Below are 20,156 nucleotides of genomic sequence, written 5' to 3'. Positions count from 1 at the left end.
GGATGGATGGATGGATGGATGGATGGATGGATGGATGGATGGATGGATGGATGGCCACTTTCTCAACCTTCATGTGTCCCTATAATAATGGATGGTGGAGATTTAGGGAGTGGTGTGTCTTAGACCTGGGAGAGAGATAGTGATGGGGGATCAGGTGTGAAGGTTGCACTGGAAGAGTGGTTGGATGTAGTAGCAGAGCCAAAATTTGGATACCCCATAGAATTAGGTCAAGGTGAAGCTCAGGACAAAGTAAAATGGTCCAAGAGACTACTGTTGAATTATAGTTGTAAAGATGAAAGATCTCGGAGATCAAATTTTCTATCTCTTCCCTTTAGATATTTTCCATCTCTTCCTTTTAGATATGAGGAATACAAAGCCAGGAAGTTGAAATGAATTGCCCTACCTCACACAGCTAAAAAGAGGCAGATTTAGATTTGTATTTCAGGCCCTGTAACACCAATCAAAGGCTCTGTCTGCTTTCCCATCCTACATCTCATATAGAACAACAGGGCAGAAGGACACATGGCCTTTCGAACAGAGCCTCAGAAACTGAAGGCACTAGAGTTCTTATCCAATGACTAGACTTCATGGCAATTCCCTAAATGCCTATTTGAGCTGAAGGTTCTGAATCTTTTGAAAGAATATTTCTAACTACTCTGGATCTCCTCTAACTGTAACTAGAGAAATTGCCTCATATATACTTTGGCAGGGAATAATGAAAAGAACATGGACTCCATTTTGGGAGTACAATGTTTTAAGACTTTGCTGATCTACTTACTGGGAAGCTAGGAGGGTCAGCAGCTAGGAGCATGTGCCCTAGAGTCATGTAGATCTGAGTTCAAATCTGACCTCAGACACTTACTAGCTGTGTGACAAGTCAAATAACCCTGTTTGCCTCAGTTTCTACATCTATAAAATGAGCTGGAGAAAAAAAATGGGAAATCTTTTCAATATATTTCACAAGAAAACCCTAAATAAAGTCATGAAGAGTCATACATGATAGAAAAGATTGAAAAACCATAGCAAATACACTTCCTACTTCCGTGACTTTGTACAAGGCATTTGCCAAGTCTCAAGATATCGGTGTCTTCACCTATAAAATGAGTCAATTAAATGAGATGTCTTCTAGCATCCCTGATGCTAGGATCAATGATCCATATGCTAGCACACGTCAATGTATTTTGGTTTAGAGAATGTCAGGAATTGTCTGACACATGTCCTGAGTTGTAAAAGACACTCTTCTTCCTAGAGAACTAGTCTCATGCCTGGGATGCCCTATAAAAGGTGTCCCTGTCCCTGGCTCATCATCCACTCTGGTTCTTCAGCACAGAGGTCCTGTGTCTCTGATCAGGGTAAGTGTCTGCGTGAAAGCCTGGAGGTTGCTTGTAGCAGGGTGCTGGAAGAGAAAGAAGAAGAGTAGAAAGCAAAGGAGAAGGGAAGCATAAGAAGGCATGAAGGAAGATGTATGCATAGAGGTCCTGAGAAGGAGGAAAGTTAAAATGAGTGAGAAGTACAATGGTTGGTGAAGAACAGAAGCTTCTACTTTGGATTTGGTCTAGACCGATAGAGACTCCATTGGGATGTGCCCAGAAAATAATCAGAAAGGGTCTGGTATCTTGAGAGTGGTGGGGAGGGGGAGCAATCATCTGGCTTTCTGGAAACTTCCATGAACTGGAATTCATAAGGTGTTCTCAGGATGTGGAGGGAAGTCATCCTCTCCCTTCTCCTGGACATACACACCACGACTTCACTCTTAAGACTACATTTTTCTAGTTCTGTAATTCACAATGACTATATAAATATACATACATGAATATACAGATATAGAGAGAGGGGGAAAGAGAGAGAGAAAAAAAGAAACAGAGAGGCAAGCATGGAGAGACAGAGAGAAAATGATGGTGACCTCCTGAGTTTGTGTGAAATGTATGTTCCCTCAATTCAAATTCTAACCTACATGCATTTGAATACAGGAATATAATTGTTGAGATTTTTCTTTCTGGATACTGATGTCTTCTAGATAAAATTAACCACCACACTGTGGAACAATTCCAGTTGAAGAAAGCTTTTAAGGCTCAATTTCATTCATCTGAAAAAGTCCTATATTGTCTTTCAGGTTTACTGAATTCCCAACAAGATGTCCTGCCAGCAAAGCCAGCAGCAGTGCCAGGTCCCTAAGTGCCCCTCTAAGTTTCCTCCCAAGTGTTAGACTCCTAAGTGTCCCCCCAAGTGCCCTTCCCAGGCTCCCTGACCTCCTCCAGCCTCTTCCTGCTGTGCCTCTAGCTCTGGGGGATGCTGCAGCTCTGGGGATGCTGTGAGTCCAGCTCTGGGGGATTCTGCAGTTCTGGTTCCGAGGGTAGCTGCTGCCTCTTTTCCCATAGCAGAAGATCCCACAGATGCAGGCACCAGAGGTCTGACTGCTGTGACAGAGGCAGTGGGCACAGCCAGCAGTCTGGGAGCTGCTGTGGGAGCTCAGGGGGCTGCTGTGGCAGCTCAGGGGGCTGCTGCTGACCTGGTGTCCCAATCTAAGAAGAACAGAAGAGACAATTGATTGACTCTGCTCCCTTTTCTCCTCACTTCTTAGCCTCCTCCCTCTCTTCCTTGATTTGAACTTTTCAGCTATTCTTAGGAGATTAAGACAACAATCAAAGTCTGTCACATCATTTTACCTCAACCCACCAGAATTCAAACCATCCTTCTCTTCCTCATTTATCCTAAGCAATAATAAAGATTTACTTTTTTCTGCTCAAACCTGCCTCATATTCTCTGTTCTTTCTCTTTAAAACATCCTTCAAGGCTCCCTTCTTGGTAAAGACCTTACACACTCCACTGATTTATGCCTTGAAAGACTGCACAGGTAGTGAATGTTGGTGATAGGTCTGGAAGACAGGTTAAAATTCCCTTCTTTCTGACTCAAGGGGACCCAGAGAGTGTCTGTGTAGAAATCAGTTAATTATGATAACCACCCTTCCCCGAAGGGAAAAATGTTCCAAGATTCAGATGTCTCTGGATCTGATTTACTGGGGAAAGGGAAGGCCAGGTGAAAAGGGGAGAGGCTAATCAGGGTAGGGAACAATCTTCTGTTTGGAGCATAGCCTGGTAAGAGAATTCAGAAGAATCTGGCTCTTTCTGTTAGATCATTTAAGGTTGGGCTGGCTAAAGAACACAAGTTCTATCCCTACTTACCCTTTCCCTCTCTACACTAGTCCTGGCTGTCTGTTTGACCCAGAGCACAGGCATATCCACTATTGTACCTTATTCTCAGTTTTTAGAAAAGCCCTTTCCCTGGCACTAAGTTTCCCCTCTTTCATTGGTTACAGTCCTCAAATCTCAGAAAAGTTGTAGGGTTTCTAAGGTCTCCCATCATCCTTCTTTGACCCCTTTTTATTTTAATGGAGTTCTCCCAATTGTAGTGCCCAGGACCAACTCTAAGGTCCTGTCTTCTAATTTCATTACCTTCCCTTTCTGGGTATTGGCATGTTTTCTGGACCTCTGTTGACCTTCTCCCTTTTCCTCAAATTTCCTTATCCCGGGTGTCAAAGATATAATTTCTATTTCAGTTGCAAAAACAATACTGTAAGATAATTAATTAATTGTTGAGCTTGGAAGCAAAGAAATGAGAAAATGGCCCTTCTCTTTGAGTGTGGAAAAGGGCATATACTGCCAGACTCAGTTGGCCCGTTGGCTGATTTTACAAAGATTATTTTTTATTCATTCCTTTTTTCATTCTTATTTTATTTTATTGGATTGTCTACAACATTGGACTATCTACAACATCTATCGTAGGCTATGTCTCCTTGTCCCCATCCCATTTCTGATGTCCAGTGCCAGTGTGAGAATCCATAGTTAAACCCAGGTCCCTGGAACCCAATCCTTGTTTTATTCATTGTTCTAAGTGCTAGTTCATTGGTTGGACACAAGGCATAGATTCATTTGGATATGAAGGTGAAATCAAAATGTACAGAAGTTAAAATATAAGTCAGTTCTTTATTATCATAGAGCCCAGAGTAAGGACATGTGGATACTCATTCCAACTCTCACTCTCCTTAAGGGGTCAGGTCCTACCTTCCCTATTGTGTTCTAAATGTACCTCCAAGAAAACCCATTTCAGTGTGTTCTCCTCAATATCAATCGTAACAATATCTTCTTCACATCAATGATACCTTCCAGGGACTACTACCACAGTATTATTTAATAAATTGGCTTTTAAAGAAGGATTTGTAGGGAAAATACAGCAAGATCACAAACATAAGAATTTTCCCCAATACCAACCTCTGGGGACACACTCATCCCTATAACACCTGGAGCCTTGAAAAGAGTGAGCTCAACCTTAAAGCAGTTACTACAAAGTATTCACCCTCATCAAATTCAATTCTAGCACAGCTGATGAATGAACTGTTTTCCCCTTTATGCCTTCCTTGGATACCCTGGCAAGTTGAGCTAAGCAGGACTTTGCTTTTCACTAGGCATTGTTGCCTACAACATCTATCATAGACTATGCCTCCTTGTCCCCATTCCACTCATCGACTACAATTTTAGGTGCTCAGTTTCTAATGTTCCAGTGTTGGTTTCAGAATCCATAGTTAAACTCATGTCCCTGGAATCCAAAACCAACACAAACTCAGCACCCAAAGATTTAGTTTTCACCTAAAAGTATCACAGCCCAAAAGGTGGAACTGTAGATAGAGCCTGTATGATCGATCGCCAGGCAAGTATACTAGAGTATACTTTATAAGTATACTATAAAGTATGCTTATATTCCTTTTGTGTATGAATTGGCCAGGTTGGTTGCTGGGGCCCTTTGGAACTCTAACCTTCTGTGATCCCAAGATACTGTGAAGCCAATGCAGAGTGGAGAGAAATATTTTGGTGGAAAATGAAGGAATCTTAGTTGTACATTTCACATCCTGGCCAGGTTTCTAGTTGTTTCCATATGGCTACTGCATTATCCCAGACCACAAAGGGCTGCTTGGGCCATGAGAGTGCTGGAAGGTTGCCTCAGAGGTCACCTAATCCCACCCTTTTCCTTGTAGCCCCTTCTCTCCATGGGACACCACTGAGACTTCTCTACCAGAATGATACATTAATTCTTTAAGTCACTCTTTTTACTACTATTTAGATTGAAATCACAGAAACCTCCTCAGCCATCCTCTTGCCTCCAAATTGACAGAATATACTAATAACTACTAATATAACCACTGAGCACTTGTGCCTCCCCCAGCTTTAATGTAACCTGGGGGAGGAGAAGTACAAGGAGTCTTAAAACTTCCCTACGGTTCCAAATCAAGTAACTCCAGTGCCTAGGACCAACCTCGGATATCGTCTCCTGACTCCATTACCCTCCCTTTCTGGGTATTGGCACATGTTTTCCAGACCTCTATTAGCCTTCTCCCTTTGCTCAAACCTCCTTGATACTTTCCAGGGACTACTACCACTGTATTATTTAATGAAATAACATCAATTAGCTTTTACCCAAGGATTTCGTGAGAAAATATAGCAAGACCTAAAGTATAAGAACTTTCCCTAAACCTAACTTCTGGGGACACAGTCATCCCTGTAACACCTGGAACCCTGAAGAAAGTGGACTCAGGCTTGAATCAGATGCTACAAAGTATTCACCCTCACCAAATTCACTTTGTGGGGTAGCACAGTTGATGAATGAATTGCTCTCCCTCCTTTATGCCTTCCTTATATACCCTGCCTGGAAAGTTGAACTGAGCAGGACTTTGCTCTTCACTAGGCATGGCTGTCTACAACATCTATCATGGGCTGTGTCTCCTTGTCCCCATCCCATTTCTGATGAATTAAAAAAAAAACCCAGAATCCAAAAACAGCTCTCAAAGAAAAAGCTTTCCCCTAAAAGCATCCCCACCAAAAGGTGGAATTGTATCAAGTATGCTTGAGTAGAGATTCCTTTTGTGTATGAATTGGCTAGGATATTCACGGGAGCCCTTTGGAACAATAACATTCTATGATCCCATGATTCTATGAAGTCAATGCAGAGGGAAGAGAAATATTTTAGTGGGAAATGAAGGAATCTTAGTTTTATCCTTCAGATCCTGAGCACTGAGGGAGCTAGCTAGTTCTTTGCTGCATGTCTGCAGCATTAGCCCTGACCACAAATGGCTGCTTGAGAAGTGAGAGTACTGGAAGACTGCTCAGAGGTCACCTAACCAACCCTCTGCCTTACAGACCTTTCTCTCCATGGGAAACCACTGAGACAGCTCTACTAGAATGACAAGTTAATTCTTTACCTCACCCTTATCATTATTTAAATTGAAATTTTATAATTAATGAGTAAAACATTCCTTTTTCTTCCTTTTTTGTTCAGTGAGAGGGAGGTAAAAGGAACATATAATAGTTTGTGAGTTTTGCGTTCATTTAAAAATTAAAATGAAATCTATTAAAAAGCAAGTAAAAGTCTGGCCTCAGACACTTAACACAAAAATTAGCCGTGTGACCTTGGGCAAGTCACTTAACCCCAATTGCCCTCCAAAAAGCAATAATTAATTAATTAATTTTTTTAAAAAAGTAAAAGCCAAAAGTTGCAGAAGGGAATGGAGCCACCAAACAAAAGGATATCTCCATAATCAGAGAGATGACCAGTTCTAAAGAAAAAGAACAAGACAAAAACAAGGAGGTAACACTCACCAGGGAGGGCAAGACAAGACAGATTTGGAGGGGAGGTTTGGAGATGAAGGAGGAGAGACTATGCAGACACAAGAAGTTTAACTCCTAAGCAGAAGCCACCAACAGACAAGGAAGGAGGTAGGGATTGTCAGATACTGGAGCAGAGCATATCATTCAGAAAGTGTGATGGAGGGCAATTCTGAGGGTAAGGCTAGGATTTCCCCTCCTTCATCTCCCCTGAACCCACAGGTGTAGGGAAAGATGCTCTGGCTGGCCAGCTCCTCCTCCCCTGAAAGGGGAATGCCGAGAGAAAGGCCCTCTCCCAACCACAGAGCCCCACACAGAAAGAGGGAATTACATGGCTCCTTCACCCTGATCTCCCATCATCATCATGATCCTAGCATTTCTATAGTGAGTTAAAGTTGAAGGTACTCTACCTCCATAATCTCACATGACCCTCACAACAGCTCTGTGATGTAAGTGTCAGTATTTCTGTTTCACAGATGAGGACACAAGACTGAGAAAAGTCAGTGACTTACCCAAAGTCACAGAGGGAATGGGACAGGATGCAACCTCAGGTCTTCCTGATTCCAAGTTCAGCACTCTACCCACAATGCCTCCTGTACTACATATGATGAGGTCAATCCCACTGCCTCCAGCAGAGGGAGAAAAGAGACTGTTCCTAACTATACTGTCTATATAATCTGAAGCTTTCTACATCATCGACCTGTGTTTCTTAACCTCTTCTATTATTGACAAGTGTTTCTTTTGGCAGGGCCCAATACCTCCTCCTTACCCTCTTACATTCTGGGCCTTGAAGCTGTTGATCTCTTCTTTCCCCAAATAGGAATCTGAATAACTCCTACCTCACTCCTGGTATCATGAGGACCCATAGAAACCACCTCAACTATCCTCTTACCTCCAAACTGACAGAGAGCACTAAATAACTACCAACATAACTGCTGGGTAAACTAACTAAATAAAATAACTAACTAAATAACTACCAACAACTTCCCTCCCCCAGTTTTAGTCTACCATGGGGGAGGAGAAGTTCAGGGAGTCTTAAAACTGCCCTAAGATTCCAAGTCATGGACTTAGTTTTGAGTGTTTAAAGTTGTAGCTGACTAGTGGGGTGGGAATGAGGTGACAAGCAGGACTGAAGCCTTTCCTGTCACCAGAATTGTCATTGCTGTCTTCTTCATCATAGAGATACTTGCTTGGCATTCAAATAGTGCTTTCAACTTGGCAAGGTCGACTTACATCCTTCATCTCATCAGATCCTCATCACCTTTACCACATCTACACCATCTTCATTACTTAAGTCAGCAGGAATGCAGGGACCTCTATACCTATGTGTCTCCAAGTATAACCCACTTCAGATAATAAGACCAAAGTATCATCAATTTGAGCCAGAAGTGAGCTCAGAGGTCATTGAATCCAATCTCCTCATTTTGTAGGAGAATACACTGAGATTCTGAGCACAACAGCTATTTAAACAAGGTCTCACAGGTTAAAAATAGAAGAGTCTGGTCTTTCAACAACAATCCCTGACTGTCACACCCAAGGCTTTTGCTTCAGTGTTATGTAACATTAATTGTAAATTCAGTATCATGTAACATTCAGTATTAACATGGATCCTTGGTTTTGTGAGCAAGAGATTCTCTTTTTTTAAGGAATCAGAATATAAATTCCTTTATATGGGGAGGGGACACTTTTGCAATTAAAAACAACCTTCTTTGATTATCTTCTGTGCATATATAAATGGCAAATTTTGTTTTTTGGAGCAAGTTTCCTCATTACCCATGACTCAGACCAAGCACAGTCACATGTCTATCCTCTGGCTATTATCAGCTCAGTCTCTGTCCATGGGGCTGCCGGATCAGGTGTTTGATTCAAATGTCCTATTTGAGGACTGTCTATATACAACATGAGTAAAATCAACAAGAAAGAGTTTGGGACAGGGCTTGCAAGTGGGACATGGTGGTATGTGCCATCAGTGAAACCATTCCTCATGTTCTGGTATGCCTTTTCCACTCTCCTTTAGGGGGGGGGGGATATTCTCCAGGACATGTAGAGGAAAGAGGATAGATAACACTCTTCTTACTTACTTTTGACTTGGAATGTAAGTTTTTATGTGGTTGTGCTTAAGACACAGACACAGACACAGACAGACAGTGTAATTGACCTGGAAGATGTCCTCATTCTGGGAGAGGACAAAGCTATATCTATCCCAAGGTATTCCAAGGTCTTGGCTGGGTCACAGGTGTGTAATAACCTGGAAAGCATTAAGAAACATTTATCTATGGAATGGGTGGCATGATTATAGTTCTTCGGAGACATTCATGCAGATAGGGCATAGAGATGATACTAATGTGGACAGGACAAAAACAGAAAATACAGGACTCAGAGTAAAGTACAAAAATTTTCCATCCTGCCTCCATCACACAGGACCTCATCCCTGCAAATACTCTCAAAGACCATATGTATAAATGATCTTTCAGTGCCCTGACATTCAATAGTATGAAATTTATAATATTTACATTATCTAACAATGAATTACAGTTATTTGTGAATTGGTCATCCCTTGATTAGATTACAGATTCTGAATTGAAATCCTACCCCAGGTGCTTTTTAGTTTTGTGATGCTGGACAAGTCACTTAACCTCTCTCAAACTCCATTTCCTCAGTTGTACAACTGGGAAAATCATAGCACCTACTTCCCAAGATTGTACTGAAGATCAAATGAGAGAGTATACATAAAGTGCTTACCAGACTTTAGTGAGCAAGATCATTTTTAGCTTCTATTAGCAGTAATATTATGGAAGACAGGAACTGTGTCTCATTCAACTTTCTTCCTCCTCAGAAACCCTTTGCAGATAATTTAGTTATCAGCTAATTGCTAAATGAATGGATGGATGGATGAAATAATGGATGGAAAGATGAATAAATGGATAGATGGCCACTTACTCCTAACCTTTGGGTAGTTCTTTAAAAAGGGGAATGATGCAGATTTAGGAAGGGGTGTGTCTTAAAGCTGGGGGTAGATGCTGGTAAGAGTGGAACCAAAATGTAGTTACCCCATAGAAATAAGTCAAGATGAAGCTAAAGACAAAGTGAAATGGTCCAAGAAATCATCATAGGATTATAGTTGTAAAAATGAAAGGTCTCAGAGATTGTGTATTCCATCCTATACTGTTAGAGATGAGGAATCCATAGTCTGGTCAGTTGTGGTGACTTACCCTACCTCACACAGGTAAAAAGAGGCAGATTCAGATTTGTATTTCAGGTCCTGTGACTTCAACTGAAGGCTCTTTTCACTGTCCTGCCCTGCATCTCATAGAGGAGAACAGAACAAATTTCCCATGGAAATTTCTAGGAGCCAACAGAGACTCCTAGATTTTTACTCAATGACTAGAATTCATGGTTTTCTACCTGAGGGCTCGCAAACTTTTCAAAGAATATGACTAACTTTTTACTAGAGAAGTTGCTTCAGATATAATTTGTCAGGGAATAATGGAAAGAACATGAGCTTTGTTTGGGGGAATAATGGCTTAAGACTTTGCTAATCTATGTAATGGGTAGCTAGGAGGATAAGCAGATAAGAGTACTTGCCCTAGAGTCACATAGATCTGAGTTCAAATCTGACCTGACACACTTATGGGCTATGTCAAATAACCCTGTTTGTCTCAATTTCCTCCTTTGTAAAATGAGCTGGAGAAAGAAATGGCAAATCTTTTCATCATCTTCCATAAGAAAACCTTAAATAAAGTCATGAAGAGTCATATGCTATTGAAAAGATGGAAAAACCACAGTAAATAGACTTCCTACTTCTGTGACTTCATACAAGACATTTGTGAAGTCTCAGGGCCTCAGTGTCTTCCCCTGTAAAATGAGTCAATTAAATGAGATGTCTTCTAACATCCCTCAACAGTTCAATGATCCATGTGCTGGCATATATCACTGTATATTGATTTAGAGAATGTCAGGAATTATCTGACACATGCCCTGAATTTTGAAAGACATGCTTCTTCCTAGCAAGCTGTGTCTCATGCCAACAGCTCAGCCTGGGATGCCCTATAAAAGGTGTCCCTGTCCTTGGCTATTCATCCACTCTGGTTCTTCAACAGAGAGTTCCTGTCCATATCTGTGATAAGGGTGAGTGTTTGAATGAAAGCTCAGGGGATTTCTTGGAGCAGGGTGTTGAGAGAGAGGGAAGGAGAGTACAAATCAGAGGGGAGGAGGAATGAGAAGGAAAACAGCAGAGGGCATGGAGGAAAATGTATCCATAGAGGGTCTGAAGAGGAGGAAAGAGTTAAAATGAGTGAGAAGTACAATGGTTGGAGAAGAACAGAAGCTTCTACTTTGGATTTGGTCTAGACTGATAGAGACTCCATTGGGGTGTGCCCAGAAAATAATCAGAAAGGATATATTGTCTTGAGGGTGGTGGGGAGGAGGAGCAATCATCTGACTTTCTGGAAACTTTCATGAACTGGGATTCTTAAAGTGTCCTCTGGATGTAGAGGGAAGTCATCCTCTCTCTTTCCTGGACATACATACCACTACTTAACTCTTGAGACTACAATTTTCCTAGTTCTGCAATTCACAACAGCTATATAAATATACATACATGAATAGATATAGAGAGAGGGGGAAAGAGACTGAGAGAAGAATAAAAGAGACAAAGAGACAAACAGGGAGAGATAGAGAGAACATGGTGGTAGTCTCCTAATGATGTAAAATGCATGTTCCTTCAACTCAAATTCTAAACTATGTGCATTTGAACACAGGAATAGTTTTGTTGAGCTTTTTCTTTCTGGATACTGATGTTTTCTAGGTAAAATTCACCACCACACTGTGGATCAATTCCAGTTGAAGAAAGCTTTTAAGGCTCAATTTCATCCATCTGAAAAAGTCCTATATTGTCTTTCAGGTTTACTGAACACTCACCAAGATGTCCTGCCAGCAAAGCCAGCAGCAGTGCCAGGCCCCTAAGTGCCCCCCTAAGTGTCCTCCCAAGTGTCAGACCCCCAAATGCCCTCCCAAATGTCCTCCAAAGTGCCCTCCCAAGTGCCCTCCCCAGGCTCCCTGCCTTCCTCCAGTCTCTTCCTGCTGTGGATCTAGCTCTGGAGGATGCTGCAGCTCTGGGGGATGCTGCAGCTCTGGCTCTGGGCATGGCTGCTGCCTCTTTTCCCATCACAGAAGATCCCACAGACGCAGACACCAGAGGTCTGACTGCTGTGACAGTGGCAGTGGGCGCAGCCAGCAGTCTGGGGGCTGTGGTGGGAGCTCTGGGGACTGCTGTGGGAGCTCAGGGGGCTGCTGTGGGAGCTCTGGGAGCTGCTGCTGATCTAGTGCCCCAACCTAAGAAGAGCAGAAAAGACAATTGGTTGACTCTGCTCCCTTTTCTCCTCACTTCTTAGCCTCTTCCCTCTCTGCCTTGATTTGAACTGTTCAGCCATTCTTAGGAGATTGAGACAATAATCAAGGGCTGTCACATCATTTTACCTCAACCCACCAAAATTCAACCATCCTTCTTTTCCTCATTTATCCCAAGCAACAATAAAGATTTATTTTTTCTGCTTATACCTGCCTCATATTCTCTGTTCTTTCCCTTTAAACTTCCTTGAAGGCTCCCTTCTTGGTAATGGCTTTACATACTCCACTGATTTATGCCTTGGAAGACTGCACAGGCAGTGACTGTTGGTGGTAGGGATGGGAAACTAGGTAAGGTTTCCTTACTTCTAACTCAAGGGAACCCATAGAGTATCTCTGTGGAAATCAGTTAATTGTGATAACTACCCTTCCCTGAAGGGAAAAATGTGCCAAGGTTCAGATATTTCTGGATTAATGCAGAAAGGCCAAGGCTCAAGCCCAGGTGAAAAGGAGAGAGGGAAAACAACCTTCTGTTTGGAGCATAGCCTTGTAAGAGACATAGGAGTTGGGGGGCAGGGCCACGATGGCAGAGTCAAAACAAGGACTTGCTTGAGGTCTCCCTCAAACTCCTCCAAATACTTATAAAATGACTCTAAACAAATTCTAGAGCAGAACCCACAAAATAACAGAGTGAAACACCTTTTCAGACTAAAACAACCTGGGAGGTCGACAGATAAGGTCTGCTGCACCATTCTGAGAGAAGAGCACAGTCCAGTTTGGGCCTCCCTGGCACAGGGTCAGAGCAGACCTCGGGGAATTGCATCGCTGGCAACTCTGAAAGTTTCCAGACTTCTCAGCCCACAAATGCCAAAGACAACTAGAAAGTCTTTTGGACTTCGGCGAGAAAAGAGCAAGGTCTGGCACCAGCCCCAGGGTGGCAGTAACAGTGACTGCTTCTGGAGTTCTCAGCCCACAGACCATGGAGAGATTGAGCTGCTGATCAGAGGGGGATTGCAGGGATCTCTGTGCTGGCACTGAAGCAGGATTCTCTTGCTTTGCACACATTTCAATATGAGTCACAATGCTGGGTGGAGGTCCTGGGGTGAGGAGGAGCACTGGCAGGGCAGAGTTGGTGGCAGCCATGGAGAGGGAATTCTCCTCACAGTTCCAAGGCAGAAGACTGCTTATGGCTACCCACAGACCAGAGCAAAGACCAGGAGAGGAGTAAACACATCTCCTTTAATCATACAACCTTGAAAGAATTGAAAATTTATAGGCCCCTAGGAACATCTCTGAAAACAGCTGCACAAAACCCCTGAAACTTGGAACCAAAGACCTACCTTAACAGAGAGCTAAATACTCAAGTAATTGGCTACAAAAATGAGCAAACAGTGGAAAGTGAGGGGAAGGTGGGATCAGACCATAGAATCTTACTTTGGTAACAAGGGAGATCAAAACATACAACCAGAAGAAGACAACAAAGTCAAAGCTCCTACATCCAAAGCCTCCAAGAAAAATATTAATTGGTCAGAGGCTCAATTTTTTTTTAAATCAAGTTAGAGAAGTAGAGAAAAATTGGGAAGAGAAATGAGAGTGATGCAAGAAAACCATGAAAAATCAGTCAATAGCTTGCTAAAGGAGACTCTCTTCCAAAATACTGAAGATTATAACCACTTAAAAATGGACTAACTCAAATGACAAAAGAGATCCACAAAAGCAATGAAGAGAATGCCTTAAAAAGCAGAATTGGCCAAATGGAAAAGGAGATCCAAAATCTCACTGAAAAAAATAATTCCTTAAAAATTAGAATGGAACAAATGGAAGCCAATAACTTTATGAGAAATCAAGAAATTATAAAACAAAACCAAAGGAATGAATAAAATAGAAGACAATGTGAAGTATCTCATTGGAAAAACAACTGACCTGGAAAATAGATCCAGGAGAGATCATTTAAAAATTATTGCATTACTTGAAACCTGTGATCAAAAAGAGTCTAGATATCATCTTTCAAGAAATTATCAAGGAAAACTTCCCTGATATTCAAGAACTAGGGCGGGGAAATAGACATTGAAAGAATATACTGGTCACCTCCTGAAAGAGATCCCCAAAGGAAAACTCCTAGGAATAATTCCAGAATTCCCTGTTCAAGGAGGAGAATATTATAAGCAACCAGAAAGAAAAATCCCCAGGGTTCAAAACCAGCACCCAAAGAAAAAGTTTTTCCTTAAAAGTTTCCCATCCTAAAAGGTGAAATTGTATCAAACATGCTAGAGCAGGGATTGGGGTTTTTTTGTTTGTTTTTGTTTTTGTTTTTTTTAATGAATTGACTAGGATATTCACAGGAGCCCTTTAGAACAATAAGATTCTACAGTCCCATGATCTGTGAAGCCAATGCAAAGTGAAGAGAAACATTTTGGTGGAAAATGAAAGAATCTTAGTCTTACCCTTCAAATCCTGACCAGTGAAGCAGCTAGCTAGCTAGCTAGTTGTTTGCTACATGTCTACAACATTACCCTTGACAAGAAAGGGTTGCTTGGGCAGTAATAGGACTGGAAGGTTGCTCAGAGGTCACCTAATCCAATCCTCTGCCTAACAGCCCCTTTGCTCCATGGGACACCACTGAGACAGCTCTACTGGAATGACAAAATTAATTCTTTAACTCATTCTTTTATTATTATTTAAATTGAGATTTTATAATAAATAAGTAATAATAAACATTCTTTTTCTTCCCTTTTTTGTTCAATGAGGGTGAAGTAAAAGGAACAGATAATAGTTTGTGAGTTTTGCGTTCATTTAAAAATTAAAATGAAATCAATTAAAAAAAAAAACAAAAGTCAAAGGTTGTAGAAGGGAATGGAGCCACCAAACAAAAGGACATCCCCATAACCAGAGATGACCAGTTCTAGAGAAAAAGAACAAGACAAAAACAAGGAAGTAACACTCACCAGGGAAGGCAAGACAAGGCAGATGGGGAGGTTTGGTAGATGGGGGAGACACCAGGTAGACACAAGGAAGAGAAATCCAAAGATCTTAACCCCTAAGCAGAAGCTCCCCAAGAGACAAGGAGGGAGGTAGGGATTGTCAGATACTGCAATAGAGCACAAGTAATTCAGAAAGTGTGCTGGAGGGCAATTCTGGGGGTAAGAATTTAGGATTCTCCATCCTGTGTCTTCCCTGAACCCACAGGTTTGAGGAAAGATGCCCTGGCTGGCAGGAGGATGCTGAGGGAAAGGCCCTCTCCCAACCACAGTCCTGCAGAGAAAGAAGGAGCTGCACAGGCTGCATGGCTCCTTCACACTGATCTTACATCACCATCATCATCCTAGCATTTTGATAGTGAGTTAAGGTTGAAAGCACTCTACCTGCATGATCTCATATGATCCTCACAACAATTCTGTGATGTAAGTGTCATTGTTTCTGTTTCACAGATGAGAACACGAGACTGAGAAAAATCAGTGACTTACTTACCCAAAGTCACAGAGGGAGTGAGACAGGATGTAATCTCAGGTCTTCCTGACTCCAAGCTCAGCACTCTACCCATAATGCCACCTACATAGACTTTGGTCAACCCCAATCCTTCCAGCAGAAGGAGAAAAGGGTTAAGTAAACAATGCTTCCTACCTATCCAGGCTACACAACCAGAAGCTTTCTACTTCCTCCCACTTGGTTTTCTCAAGCTCTCCTTTTATTGACAAGTGTTTCTATTGGCAGGGCCCAATGCCTCCTCCCTGGCCCCTTCCATTCTGGGTCTCCAAGCTCTATGAAGCTGCTTATCTCTCCTAGTCCCAAATAGGAACCTGAAGAACTCCTTCCTCACTCCTGACATCACAAGGACCCACAGAAATCACCTCAATCATCCTCTTGCCTCCAAACTGACAGAATGCACTAACAAAGCACTAACATAACCATAGAGTCCTCTCCCCCCAACCTGCTTTAGCCTATCATGGGGGGGGGGGAGAGAAGTTCAGGGTCTCTTTAAACTTCCCTAAGGTTCCAAGTCATGGACTTTGTACTGAATTTCTAGAATTATAGCTGACTAGTGGGGTGGGGACGAGGTGACAAGCAGGACTAGATCCCTTCCTGTCATCATAATTGCCATTGCTGTCTTCTTCATCATCATCTTCACCTAGAGTAGCTTGGCATTCAAATAGTGCTTTCAACTTGGCAAGTCCCACTCATATCCTTTATCTTATTTGATCCTCATCACCTTTACCACTATCTATACCATCTTCATTACTTAAGTCAGCAGCAATGCAGGGATCTCTATACCCATGTGTCTCTATGTGTAACACTTCAGATAGTAACACCAAAGGATCGTGAATTTACAGTCAGAAGGGAGCTCAGAGGTCATTGAATCCAATCTCTTCATTTAATAGGTGAATGCATTGAGATTCTGAGCATGGAAGTGAATTAAACAAGGCCTCACAGTTTAAAAAATAGAAGAATTAGGTCTTTCAACAACAATCCCAACTGTCATCTCCAAGGCTTTTGCTACATGTCATGCAACATTAAATATAAAAGCAAAAACCAAATATGTTAACATGTATCCTGGGTTCTGTGAACAAGGGGTGCTCTTTTTAAGAAATCAAATGTAAATTACTTTATATGGGGAGCAGAGACACTTTTTTCATCAAAAACAATTTTCTTTCATTTTCCTCAGTGCACATAAATGGCAAATTTAGGTTTTTGTAGAGCAGGTTTTCTCAAAACACATGACCTCTAACCCTACTCAGACCAAGCATAGTCACATGTCTATCCTCTGGATATCATCAGCTCAGGCTGCCAGATCAGTTGTTTGATTCAAAAATCCTGTTTGAGGGCTATCTATACACAACATTAGTAAAATCAACAAGAAAGAGTTTGGGACAGGACTTTCAAGTGGGACATTGTGGTATATGCCAACAGTGAAATAGTGCCTCATGCCCTGGGATGCCTTTTCCACCTTATTTTAGGGGAAGGGCTAATCTCCAAAGGGCATAGAGGAAAGAGGATAGATATCATTCTTCTTACTTACTTTTGACTTGGAACATGAACTTTTATGTGACTGTACCAAAGAGACAAACATACAGACAGAGACAGAGAGACAAAGACAGAAATGGAGAGAAAGAACAGTAATTGACCTGGAAGCTGTCCTCATGCTGAAAGAAGAGGAGTTTGTATCTATCCCAAGGTGTTCCAAGGGTTTGGCAGGGTCACAAATGTGTAATAACCTAAAAAGCATTAAGAATACGTGTCTGTGGAATGGGTGGCATGATCACAGTCCTTAGGAGACATTCATGCAGATAGGACATAAAGATCATGCTGATGGGGACAAAAACAGACAATACAGGACTCTCAGAGCAAAGTACAAATAATTTCCATCCTGCCTCCATCACACAAGTCTTCATCCCTACAAATACTCACGATGACCCCAGGTAGAAATGATCTTTCATTACCCTGCCATTTAATAGCATGAAATTTATTATATTCACATTATCTTACACTGAATGACAGATTTTGAATTGAGATCCTGCCCCAGATGCTTTTTAACTGTGTGACCCTGGGGAAGTCACTTAACCTCTCAAACTCCATTTACTCGGCTGTGCCAGTGGAAAAATCATAGCACCCACATCCCAGGATTGTACTGAGGATCAAATGAGAGAGTATACATAAATCACTTACCAAACTTTAGTAGGCAAGATAATCTTTAGCATGACAATATGGAGGACAGTACCTGTCTCCTTCATCTTTCCTCCTCCTCAGAAGTTCTTAGCAGAGAATCTTGTTCTCAACTAATTGCTAAATGCATAGATGAATGGATAAAAGAAAGAATAGCAAGGGGAATGAATGAATGGATGACTGGATGGCCAATTCCTCAACCTTCACGTGGCCCTATAGAAAAAAAGGATGGTGGGGATTTAGGGAGCTGGGTATCTTAGATCTGGGAGAGAGAGTGATAGAGGAACAGGTATGAAGGTTGCACTGGGGGTGGTTGTGTGTAGTAGTACAGTTAAGATGTGAATAACGCATAGAAATAAGTCAAGAAGAAGCTAAGGACAAAGTGAAATGGTCCAAGAGACTACCACTGAATCATAGCTGTAAAGATGAAATCTCAGAGGTCAGATATTCCATCTCTTCCTTTTAGAGATGAGGATTCTGGGTTTTTGGGGGAGGGTTATTTTCGGAGGGGGGAAAGTAGGGCAATTGGGGTTAAGTGACTTGACCAAGGTCACATGGCTAGTTTTCGTGTTAAGTGTCTGAGGCTGGATTTGAACTCAGTCCTCCTGATTCCAGGGCCGGCACTCTATTCACTGCACTGCCTAGCAGCCCCTGAGATGAGGATGCTGAAGTCATACAGTTGAAGTGACTTTCCCCACCTCACCAAGGTAATAAGAGGCAGATTCAGGTCCTGTGACTCCAACTGAGGCTCTGTCTGCCTTACCATCCTGCGTCTCATACAGGATAACAGCGCAGAGGGTCACAGGGCCCTGAGGGATGCAAGTGGCTAGAGCTTGTACCCAGTGACTAGACTTCATAGCTATTTGAGCTGAGCACCCCCAATCTTTTCAGGGAATATTTCTAACTGCTCTGGATCTCTTCTTACTGGAGGAGTGGCCTCAGATATGCTTGAGCATGGAATAATGAAGACTTCCTTTGTAGGGATAATGGTTAAGCCTTTGCTAATTTACTTACTGGGCATCTAGGAGGGTGAGCAGATAAGAGCACTTGCCCCAGAGTAAGGTAGACCTGAGTTCAAATCTGACCTCAGACACCTACTCACTTTGTGACAAGTCTGCTTCAGTTTCATCATCTGTAAAATGAGCTGGAGAAAGAAATGACACATCTTTTCAATATATTTCACAAGAAAATCCTAGAGTCATGAAGAGTCATACATGATTGAAAAGACTGAAAAACCATACCAAATACACTTCCTACTTCTGTGACTTTGTACAAGGCATCTGCCGAGTCTCAGGATCTCGGTGTCTTCACATGTGAAGTGAGTCAATTAAATGAGATGTTTCTATCATCCCTCATCAGTTCGATGATCCATGTGCTAGCACATGTCAATGTATTTCGATTTAGAGAATGTCAGGAATTGTCTGCCACATGCCCTGAATTGTGAAAGACATGCTTCTTCCTAGACAGTTGTGTCTCGTGCCAGGGATGCCCTATAAAAGGTGTCCCTGTCCCTGCCTCATCATCCACTCTGGTTCTTCAGCAGAGAGTCCCTGTCTGTGTCTGTGATCAGGGTGAGTGTTTGCATGAAATCCTGGGTGGGGGGGGGGGAAGAGGGATTGCTTGGGACACAGTGGTGGAAGAGAGGGAAGGAGAGTACAAAGCAAAGGGAAGGAGGAATGAGAGGGAAAACATCAGAGGATGTGGAGGAAGATGTATGTATAGAGGGCCTTTGGAAGAGGAAAGAGTTAAAATGACAGAAGTACAATGACTGGTGAAGAATAGAAGCTTGTACTTTGGATTTGGTCTACACTGATAGAGACTTCATTGGGATGTGCCCAGAAAACAATCAGAAAGGATCTGGTGTCTATATGAGGGTAGTGGGGAGGAGGAGCAATCATCTAAGTTTCTAGAAACTTTCATCAACTGGAATTGAAAAGGTGTCATCAGGACATAGAGGGAAGTTATCCCCTGTCTTCTCTAGGACATACACACCACTATGTAAGTTGTAAGACTCTATGTAATTTTCCTACCTTTGCAATTCGCAACAGGTAAATAAGTATACATACAAGAATATGTAGAGGCAGAGAGAGGGGGGAAGGAGAAAGAGAGAAAAAGAAAAGAAAGAGACAAAAAGACAAGCAGGGAGAGACAGAGAAAGAATGATGATAAACTCCTGAACTGATGTAAAATGAATGCTCCCTCAACTCAAATTCCACACATGCATGCAAAACACAGCAATAATTTTGTCAAACTTTTTCTTTCTGGATCCTGATGTCTTCTAGAGAAAATCGACCATCATGCTGGTTTTCAATTCCAGGCAAAGAAAGCTTTTGAGACTCAATTTCATACGTGTCAAAAAATTGTATATTGTCTTTCAGGTTTACTGAACACTAAACAAGATGTCCTGCCAGCAAAGCCAGCAGCAGTGCCAGGCCCCTAAGTGTCCCCCTAAATGTCCTCCCAAGTGTCAGACTCCCAAATGCCCACCCAAGTGCCCT

At 42.1% G+C, this 20,156-nt stretch overlaps 1 protein-coding gene and 1 long non-coding RNA gene across 3 annotated transcripts in view; both read left to right on the top strand.

The window, feature by feature from the left end:
* The window catches only part of LOC138162624 (late cornified envelope protein 3D-like), a 99,356-nt gene extending 87,146 nt beyond the window's left edge, over positions 1 to 12,210 (top strand). For both annotated transcript variants that reach the window (XR_011168670.1, XR_011168671.1), the window contains exon 3: positions 11,914 to 12,210. The gene's annotated coding sequence lies outside the window, so the exon portion shown is untranslated. The remainder of the gene's footprint in view (positions 1 to 11,913) is intronic.
* Positions 1 to 20,156, top strand: part of LOC138162631 (uncharacterized) — a 311,452-nt gene that overhangs the window by 204,860 nt on the left and 86,436 nt on the right. The window lies entirely within an intron of this gene.

Source organism: Petaurus breviceps, unplaced genomic scaffold (genome assembly GCF_028583685.1).
Source record: "Petaurus breviceps papuanus isolate PSGF00001 unplaced genomic scaffold, PetGlider_PUasm1.0 186, whole genome shotgun sequence".
Taxonomy (NCBI): Eukaryota; Metazoa; Chordata; class Mammalia; order Diprotodontia; family Petauridae; genus Petaurus; species Petaurus breviceps.
The sequence above is the reverse complement of the archived record's forward strand: the minus strand, read 5'-3'. Positions and strand labels throughout refer to the sequence as shown.